The following is a 9,637-nucleotide window of genomic DNA, read 5'->3' as shown; positions in this document are numbered from 1 at the left end:
CCAGATGTTCATCACGAAAATTACCGCGTAAGTACAGTGAAATAACGGTGTACTTTTCTGTACCTATAGTGTAAGTATAAATAACGTTTACGTAAGTATAAGGGAACAAACTGTAATGCTTGGGTAATAAGGGGGTAACAACCAGATATTCAGCATGAAAGGTACCGCGTAAGTACAGTGAAATAACGTTGTACTTTTCTTTAAACTGCAAAAGAACAAATAATAAGATATCCATCACGCAAAGAAGTATATTAAGTTTACGATGTACATTTCTTCAAGTATTGTATACATATAAAGAATTATGCAAGGATGGTGACAACCTATTGCTATCTGCAAATGTACTGTATATGCACCTGCGTGAGTACATTAGTACTCTTATTCAGTGCTTGGGTTTTATATAGAGTGTTTAATGAATAAAAGGTTTACAACCTGTGAAATTATGAACCCTTATTGTATACTGTATGTATTTTAAATCTGCAATTCAATATAAAATATATTTCCATACACTACTTACCTTATGTTTACTCGTCAATCTCATCAAAGCCATCAATGTCTCCATAACTCACTATCAACAAATAACTTTGCATGACATAGGCCTACCGTCAGGGTTCAATGCAGATTAAAACAGGCTCGCATCTTTACTGCTGTTGCACAGGGGGGCTAACTGTTGCATTTCAGTAAATGTATAGCTGATGCTTTATAGAAAAATCTAGTAATTTGGTCTTCAATCAATAAAAACTGCTGCTGTAGTTTACTTTGTTCTTAATGTTCAAGTATACACTAGTATGTTAAAGTTCAGCTTCTTCCCTCTTTGTTCCCTGTAGTTAAAGGGTAAATACAGTATTTGTTCCCTCCTTGTTCCCTGTACTTATAGGGTAAATACCACATTTGAGGGTTGTAAATTAAAGTGAAGCTTTGTTCCTCCCTTGTTCCCTGTACTTATAGGGTAAATACCACACAGGTCGCTGGTTCGAGCCTCGGCTGGGTCAGTTGGCATTTCTGTGTGGAGTTTGCATGTTCTCCCCATGTTAGCGTGGGTTTCCTCCGGGTGCTCCCACAAGTCCAAAAATATGTGGTGACATTAGGTAAGCTAAAATTGTCCGTAGTGTATGTGTGTGAATGAGTGTGTATGGATGCTTCCCAGTGATGGGTTGCAGCTGGGTGGCAACACGGTGGCACAGTAGGTAGTGCTGTTTCCTCACATCAAGAAGGTTTCTGCATGGAGTTCTCCCTGCGTTCGCGTGGGTTTCCTCCGGGTGCTCCGGTTTCCCTCACAGTCCAAAGACATGCGGTACAGGTGAATTGGGTAGACTAAATTGTCCGTAGTGAATGCGTGTGAGTGGGTGTGTATGGATGTTTCCCAGAGATGGGTTGCAGCTGGAAGGGCATCCACTGCGTAAAACATATGCTGGATAAGATGGTGGTTTATTCCACTGTGGCGACCCCAGATTAACAAAAGGACAAAGCCGAAGAGAAAATGAATGAGTATAGGCAATGATAGACAAGACAATGTTTGATTAATATGAAGTCTTTTAAAATGCTTATTTATTAAAATAAAGGTTACAAAGTAAAGAAGAAATATATTGTGTGTTTGTATATTTATTTCACTGCCTTCAAGATTTTACATTGAAAACTAAAGGGAACAAGGGGGGAACAAATGTTGTATTTACCCTTTAACTACAGGTAACAAGAGAGGAACAAAGCTTCACTTTAATTTACAACCCTCAAATGTGGTATTTACCCTGTAAGTACAGGGAACAAGGGGGTAACAAGGGAGGAACAAAGCTTCACTTTAATTTACAACCCTCAAATGTGGTATTTACCCTGTAAGTACAGGTAACAAGGGAGGAACAAAGCTTCACTTTAATTTACAACCCTCAAATGTGGTATTTACCCTGTAAGTACAGGGAACAAGGGAGGAACAAAGCTTCACTTTAATTTACAACCCTCAAATGTAGTATTTACCCTATAAGTACAGGGAACAAGGGAGGAACAAAGCTTCACTTTAATTTACAACCCTCAAATGTGGTATTTACCCTGCACTGTAAAAACGCCAACTTTCAAAAAGTCCTCTGAACAAAGATTAATAAGATAACTGAATTTAAATATTTTCATTTGAAATGCTGACAAATAATAGTTAGTTTGTTCAACAAATATGGTGCTTCAATGTGAAAAACTTAAAATATTTCGTTGAACTAATACAAAATTCTTAGTTTTGCGTTGATGCGTGCCCTTCTTGTTGGCGCATGCGCCTTATAAGCTTCTGGCGCATGCGCAATTTACTTCCATAGCTCACTGCAGGGGGTACCTGTCACGTGCGCGCGACAAAACGAACCATCTTTCTTTCTGCAGAGCTACGTGTCAATCGTTTTCATAATCGATTGTATATAATTGTATACATGTTTTTGTGCGATGTGCTACCCATCTGACTGCCCGATCTATTTTACCAGTGTATTAATGATGTGAGAGACCGTGATAGAGCGGTTAAGAGTAGTGGTGGGCAAAGCGAGGCTTCGTGAAACACTGAAACAGTCGAAGCAAATGTGTCGAAGCTTCGAAACGTTTCGAAACCTCACTCTACAGTGACATCTAGTGGTCATTTTTTATATGTATTGCACTGAAACAGCTTCAGCAGAGAACGATTGAACAAATTGAGGGATTAAAGCCCACTTTGTGAAAGTGGAATCCTTCAAGTAACATAGTACAGTGGTTAAGATGTCAGACATCCATGCAGGAGTAGTAGGTTTCTAAGCCAGTCAGTAGCAGTTGTTTTAAAATGCTTTAATACCAGTTGGTAATGCTTTGCTCTTGTATCGTTTTGTTTCAACATTGGTCTGATATCCGAATAAACAATTTGTGAATAAATATGTCTTGTTTTTGTCTTAAAACAGGGTTGTTGCTAGATCAAAAACGGTGGCCTGAAGTTATCAAGAATTATTTATATTATTCATTAAATTTCCCATTTATTGTATTTTATTAATGTCTACCCAAACCCTAAACCCAACCATACTGTAAAAATATTTATTATTATTTTACAGTGTTACAAAAATGATGCTAAATTGATGGCGTAACTGTAGCTGTATCCTATTTAGGCTACACAAAACAGAAACATGATTAAAATACATAAAACCATGATTTCGAAGTCGAGATTCGAACCCATAACATCATGCTAAGCATAGAATCAATAAGCAAACCCACAGTGCTCTAAGCCATTTGAGACAGAGATAATTTGGAGACGTTGGCAGTCAAATTAGGATTCACCAGGTCTCGAAACGTTTCTAAGCTGATCGATGCTTTGAATCGCTTTAGTCACGTGACTAGGTGTTTCGAAACACTTTAGTCACGTGACTTGGGTGCTTCGGATCATGCTTCGGTGTAGTGATTCGAAACACTTGCGCTTCGGGATCTCGACACTGTGTCAAAACATCAGTTTCACGTCAGCCATCCCTAGTTAAGAGCAGGCCAACGACGTTTCTGCTAAATCATAGGTATGTATGTCTTTTTTTGTTGTCATCTAACGTTATATTATTTGATATGTTGGCTTTGATGTGCGCGTGTATCCTAATACGGAACTATTTGTTATAATTTAGCCGTGAGTTACTTGTTTCGTGCACTTGGTTTTGGCTATTTACATCAATAAAAGTTTAGAGTGAATGTATTTGAAACAAATAGCGATTTCAATCGAGTCATTTGCTTTAATAACTCACGATTAATACAATGAGTATCATATAACATACCAGATCAGGTATCCAAGTCAAATATAACATTATGTCCTGTTTATCTAGATTGCTGTCAGCATTGCGCACATCATAACCTTTTTTCCCTTCGAACCAGAGCCAGTGGAACAAACGGTGACGTGTTTAACTGTGTAATTTGTGTGAAAATCGTGTGATTTTCATGTAATTTATTGCTTGATTTGTTAGCTCGACTAAATGTCTATCATATTCAGACCAACTTGCTTTAACAGTCAGCTAGCTTTTATTTACATAAAAAATATAAAGGGCTAAATATATATACTATACTGCAATTGCTATTACAGATAGCAATAGTTGTGTTTTGATTGTGAGATGGAAGTAAGATAAATAACAGATGTTTCACTTGTTTTGAGTGACCATTTCAAATGAATACATTCAAAGAGGAAAATAGAAAATAATAGCTGTAGTTTTAACTCAAAGTAATTGTCACATGAAACTAAACATTTTTCTAAATTTGCCAACACAACCATTATCAAATTCCATTGTATGGAAACCACAAAATTCTTTTTTAAAAATAAAGCCATGTGTTTTTTCAACAGCATGAATAAAATACTATGCTCATTTAAATGTACTAAGTACATTTTTACTTACAAAACAATAAGATTGTAAAACACCCTTTGTAAATGACTTTCCTTTAGGTCACTGATATTGTCACCGATTGAGAAAGAGCAGCTCTTGAGGGATTGCCAATTTTTCTTCGTAAAAATTCTGCTTGCTTTCTCAAGATATGTCTGGTAAGTTACCCATTTTCATACCCTATTCTACATTTATTAGTCTGCTTGGTAACACTTTTAATAGCTGCACGCTATAAATAATTTATTTAGTTTATATTTATATATTTATATTTATATATTTATATATATATATATATATATATATATATATATATATATATATATATATATATTATGTGTAAAAATTAATATGTATGTTTTTTTTTGTATATTGTAGATCTGCACAGAGTTTTCTCAGATCTGTAATGTAGATCTCCTGAGACAGTTAATCGAGTGACTTGATAAATATACAGCACCTCTCCTGAAACTCTACAGAAAAGAAGGGATTCAATGGGTCCAGAGATGGATACAACTTTAAACAAGATGGATGAGCAGGTACTCATTAAGATTTTTTTTTTCTTATACACCCGTCTGATGTTTTTAACATGTGCAACATATTTTGTCCTGTCAAGAATTTCATGCTCAGGTAATACAGTCTAATAAAACATAATTGCAACAATTTAATTGTCCAGCCCTTTTGCATTAATTTTAATTGTGTCAAGTTGTGTTTTGATTGTGAGATGGAAGTAAGATAAATAACAGATGTTTCACTTGTTTTGAGTGACCATTTCAAATGAATACATTCAAAGAGGAAAATAGAAAATAATAGCTGTAGTTTTTAACTCAAAGTAATTGTCACATGAAACTAAACATTTTTCTAAATTTGCCAACACAACCATTATCAAATTCCATTGTATGGAAACCACAAAATTCTTTTTTTAAAAATAAAGCCATGTGTTTTTTCAACAGCATGAATAAAATACTATGCTCATTTAAATGTACTAAGTACATTTTTACTTACAAAACAATAAGATTGTAAAACATCCTTTGTAAATGACTTTCCTTCAGGTCACTGATATTGTCACCGATCGAGAAAGAGCAGCTCTTGAGGGATTGCCAATTTTTCTTCGTAAAAATTCTGCTTGCTTTCTCAAGATATGTCTGGTAAGTTACCCATTTTCATACCCTATTCTACATTTATTAGTGTGCTTGGTAACACTTTTAATAGCTGCACGCTATAAATAATTTATTTAGTATTAGCGAATAGTTAATTTATTTTCTGTTAAGCATAACTCTACATGAAGTGCTCAATGATTGTATTTTTTTTAACTTTAATGATTCATTTGTATTACTAATTTAAGTATTGCATTATTTACAAACCAGTTATTTAAGAATAGTTGGTGTTTTTAAGATCATTCAGAATGCTTAAGTACACGATTAATAAACTATTCAAATTAACATTTAAATATCCTAATATTAAGGTATGTAATAATAGTTACTTTGTATGTTAGTATATGCTTTATGAGCTTAACTTCATCCAGTTGTGACCTAATCTAAAGTGAGGACTATTTATGCTTTATAAATCCCTTATGAATGACAATTAAAGGCTCAGTTATATTCTAAACAGGACAATAAACAACTTTCACAATTGAAACTGTATCAAATAAAAGTAAATCTTTGCAATTTTATGTAAAATAAAAGTTTAAAAAATTGCTAAATATTAAAAAGTTGTCAATATATTGTTCAATTATTATATATTATAGACTATTCAAAGTGTTACTGTTTGTATGTACGAAAGTATTACATGTTTTTATTTTCTTTGCATAATAGTAATAACATTAATAAGTAGTAATTAATATTACACATCAATTAATTTTCCCATTACTTAATCTCCTATAAGGACACGGACCCTGAAGACCACAGCACCAGAGATTAAAGGATTGGAATCTTCACTGTGGTGGAAGATGATAATGGCACTTCTGCATCCCTGCAATATGTGATGAACCTCGCTAAAATCTTGGAGGAGGCCATAGTACTTCAGGATATCACACATCTGCCTGCAGCCTTCGCTTACTTGTTCAGCCTCTTGTATAGACTGAATATGGAACACCCAAAAGAACTCAAATATACTTTTTAAGTGATTCAGCATGTTTTATGGAGGTTGGTGGCACATGATCTGCGAGAGTTCAGTTCATTCATTCATTCATTTTCTTTTCGGCTTAGTCCCTTTATTAATCTGGGGTCGCCACAGCGCAATGAACTTGTTTTACGCAGCGTATGCCCTTCCGGCTGCAACCCATCTCTGGAAAACATCCATACACACTCATTCACACATACACTACAGACAATTTTAGCCTACCCAATTCACCTGTGCCACACGTCTTTGGACTGTGGGGGAAACCGGAGAACCCAAAGGAAACCCACGTGAACGCAGGGAGAACATTCAAACTCCACACAGTAACGGCAACTGACCCGTGACCACTTCCTAATGTGCCACTGTTTCAATGTTTTGAGGTCTGTTTTTGGACTTTATGTACTTTGTTGACAAAAGTGCAGTACACTTTAAAGACTGTATGAATGGAGTGGCTTTTAGGGTTTACTCTGATTAGATGATTGCATATTCACCTGGTTTGAGTGTTTAGACACACTAATAGCTTGGTTTTAGTAAGGTTGCCAGTTATTTTATGTTGAGGCAGTGTACAATCTTTTCAAATCTGGAAACATTCAGTACTAGTTGTGTACAAACTAGCCCAATGCTGAACACGGCTAATGTCAAAAGCTGATTTTGTATGCAAATGTTTTGGATTGTGATTTGAACACAGTTAAAAATAAAAAAAAGTGAATTGACTATTCTTGTGTATTTAATTTGAATCCTAAAAATTAATAGTAAATGCATAATGAATCAGTTTGTTTTATTTTGTTCAGTAAACTAAAAAAATCTTGTTGGGTAAACATAATCATTTTTGTTCAGTAAACAAAAGATCTTGTTGAATAAACGTGAAAATTTTTGTTCAGCAAACAAAAGATCTTGTTGAGTAAACATGATAATATTTGTTCAGCAAACAAAAATATCTTGTTGGGTGAACATGACATTTTTTGTTCAGCAAACAAAAATATCCTGTTGGTTGAACATGACATTTTTTGTTCAGCAAACAAAAATATCCTGTTGGTTGAACATGACATTTTTTGTTCAGCAAACAAAAATGTCTTGTTGGGTGAACATGATACTTTTTGTTCAGAGAACTAAAGAATTCAACAAAATATTTTGAGTTCACTGGTCTTCAAACCCTGTTTGTTGAGTTAACTCAAAAAGCTATGTGTGATAGGTTGCCTAATTATTTTAAGTTTACTCAACTTTTTTTTTTTTACAGTGTGTAAGTACAGGGAACAAGGAGGGAACAAATACTGTATTTACCCTTTAACTACAGGGAACAAAGAGGGAAGAAGCTGAACTTTAACATACTAGTGTATACTTGAACACTAAGAACAGAGTAAACTACAGCAGCAGTTTTTATTGATTGAAGACCAAATTACTAGATTTTTCTATAAAGCATCAGCTATACATTTACTGAAATGCAACAGTTAGCCCCCCTGTGCAACAGCAGTAAAGATGCGAGCCTGTTTTAATCTGCATTGAACCCTGACGGTAGGCCTATGTCATGCAAAGTTATTTGTTGATAGTGAGTTATGGAGACATTGATGGCTTTGGTGAGATTGACGAGTAAACATAAGGTAAGTAGTGTATGGAAATATATTTTATATTGAATTGCAGATTTAAAATACATACAGTATACAATAAGGGTTCATAATTTCACAGGTTGTAAATCTTTTATTCATTAAACACCCCATATAAAACCCAAGCACTGAATAAGAGTACTAATGTACTCACGCAGGTGCATATACAGTACATTTGCAGATAGCAATAGGTTGTCACCATCCTTGCATAATTCTTTATATGTATACAATACTTGAAGAAATGTACATCGTAAACTTAATATACTTCTTTGCGTGATGGATATCTTATTGTTACTCCCCGTTTACGCAAACATTATGGTTTGTTCTTTTGCAATTTAAAGAAAAGTACAACGTTATTTCACTGTACTTACGCGGTACCTTTCATGCTGAATATCTGGTTGTTACCCCCTTATTACCCAAGCATTACAGTTTGTTCCCTTATACTTACGTAAACGTTATTTATACTTACACTATAGGTACAGAAAAGTACACCGTTATTTCACTGTACTTACGCGGTGATTTTCGTGATGAACATCTGGTTGTTACCCCCTTTTTACCGAAGCATTACGGTTTGTTCCCTTATACCTACACATACGTTCATTATACTTACACAGTACGTGCAGAAAAGTACACTGTAATTTCACTGTACTTACGCGGTACTTTGCGGGTTGTAAAAGAAAGCGTTACCCAGATTTTCACTTGCAACTTGCTTTAACATGTTCAACACTGCATGAAATGTTGTCTAAAACAAAAAGAATGATGCTTTTTAGTGGCTAAAGCTGTTTTTATCATTTGCTGTATTAGTTCTCAGAATAAGCTTTTCCTAGACAGCAGAGAGGTCAAATTAAGCAGTAATGCAAACTCAGTCAGAGACTCATATTTTTACTTGCAACTTGCTTTAACATGTTCAACATTGCATGAAATGTTGTCTAAAACAAAAAGAATGATGCTTTTTAGTGGCTGAAGCTGTTTTTATCACTTGCTGTATTAGACCTCAGAATAAGCTTTTCCCAGTCAGCAGAGAGGTCAAATTAAGCAGTAATGCAAACTCAGTCAGAGACACAGATTTTAACTTGCAACTTGATTTAACATGTTCAACACTGCTTGAAATGTCTAAAACTCAAAGAATGATGCTTTTTAGTGGCTGAAGCTGTTTTTATCACTTGCTGTATTAGACCTCAGAATAAGTTTTCCCAGCCGGAAGAGAGGTCAAGTTAAGCAGTAATGCAAACTCAGTCAGAGACGCAGATTTTCACTTGCACCAGGGGGCTGTTCCAGAAAGCAGGTTATGTGACATACCTGGGTAAGTTTGAGAGTAAGTAGGTGGATAACCTCAACTTTGGTTCCAAAATCGGAGGTAACTTCTGGGTATGTTAAGTAGCCATAGCAACTTACTCTCTGAAGATAACCTGCTCCGGAGCAGGTTATGTTCAGAGAGTAAGTTGCTATGTTTCAGAGTTTGTCTGTTTCAGAGAGTTTACTGAGCATTGCGTGCTCTTTTGATGAGAATATTTATGGATGTGGACACACAGATACAAGTTTTTTCGTTGTGAGAGGGTTATAAGTGCATAGTTTTTTTCATAACCAAATTCA

General features: G+C 35.0%; 1 long non-coding RNA gene across 2 annotated transcripts; it reads left to right on the top strand.

Moving 5' to 3' along the window:
• The first annotated feature begins 3,388 nt into the window (after positions 1 to 3,388).
• LOC141380030 (uncharacterized) lies at positions 3,389 to 7,157 on the top strand. Of its 2 annotated transcripts, none has more exons than XR_012397280.1 (5): positions 3,389 to 3,488; positions 4,394 to 4,489; positions 4,707 to 4,864; positions 5,378 to 5,473; positions 6,210 to 7,157. It is a non-coding gene; the product is annotated as an uncharacterized lncRNA (long non-coding RNA). The 2 variants fall into 2 exon arrangements; XR_012397281.1 differs by having other exon boundaries at positions 3,786 to 4,489.
• The last annotated feature ends 2,480 nt before the right edge of the window (positions 7,158 to 9,637 follow it).

The sequence above is a fragment of the Danio rerio genome, chromosome 21 (genome assembly GCF_049306965.1).
Source record: "Danio rerio strain Tuebingen ecotype United States chromosome 21, GRCz12tu, whole genome shotgun sequence".
NCBI classification, from domain to species: domain Eukaryota; kingdom Metazoa; phylum Chordata; class Actinopteri; order Cypriniformes; family Danionidae; genus Danio; species Danio rerio.
The sequence above is the reverse complement of the archived record's forward strand: the minus strand, read 5'-3'. Positions and strand labels throughout refer to the sequence as shown.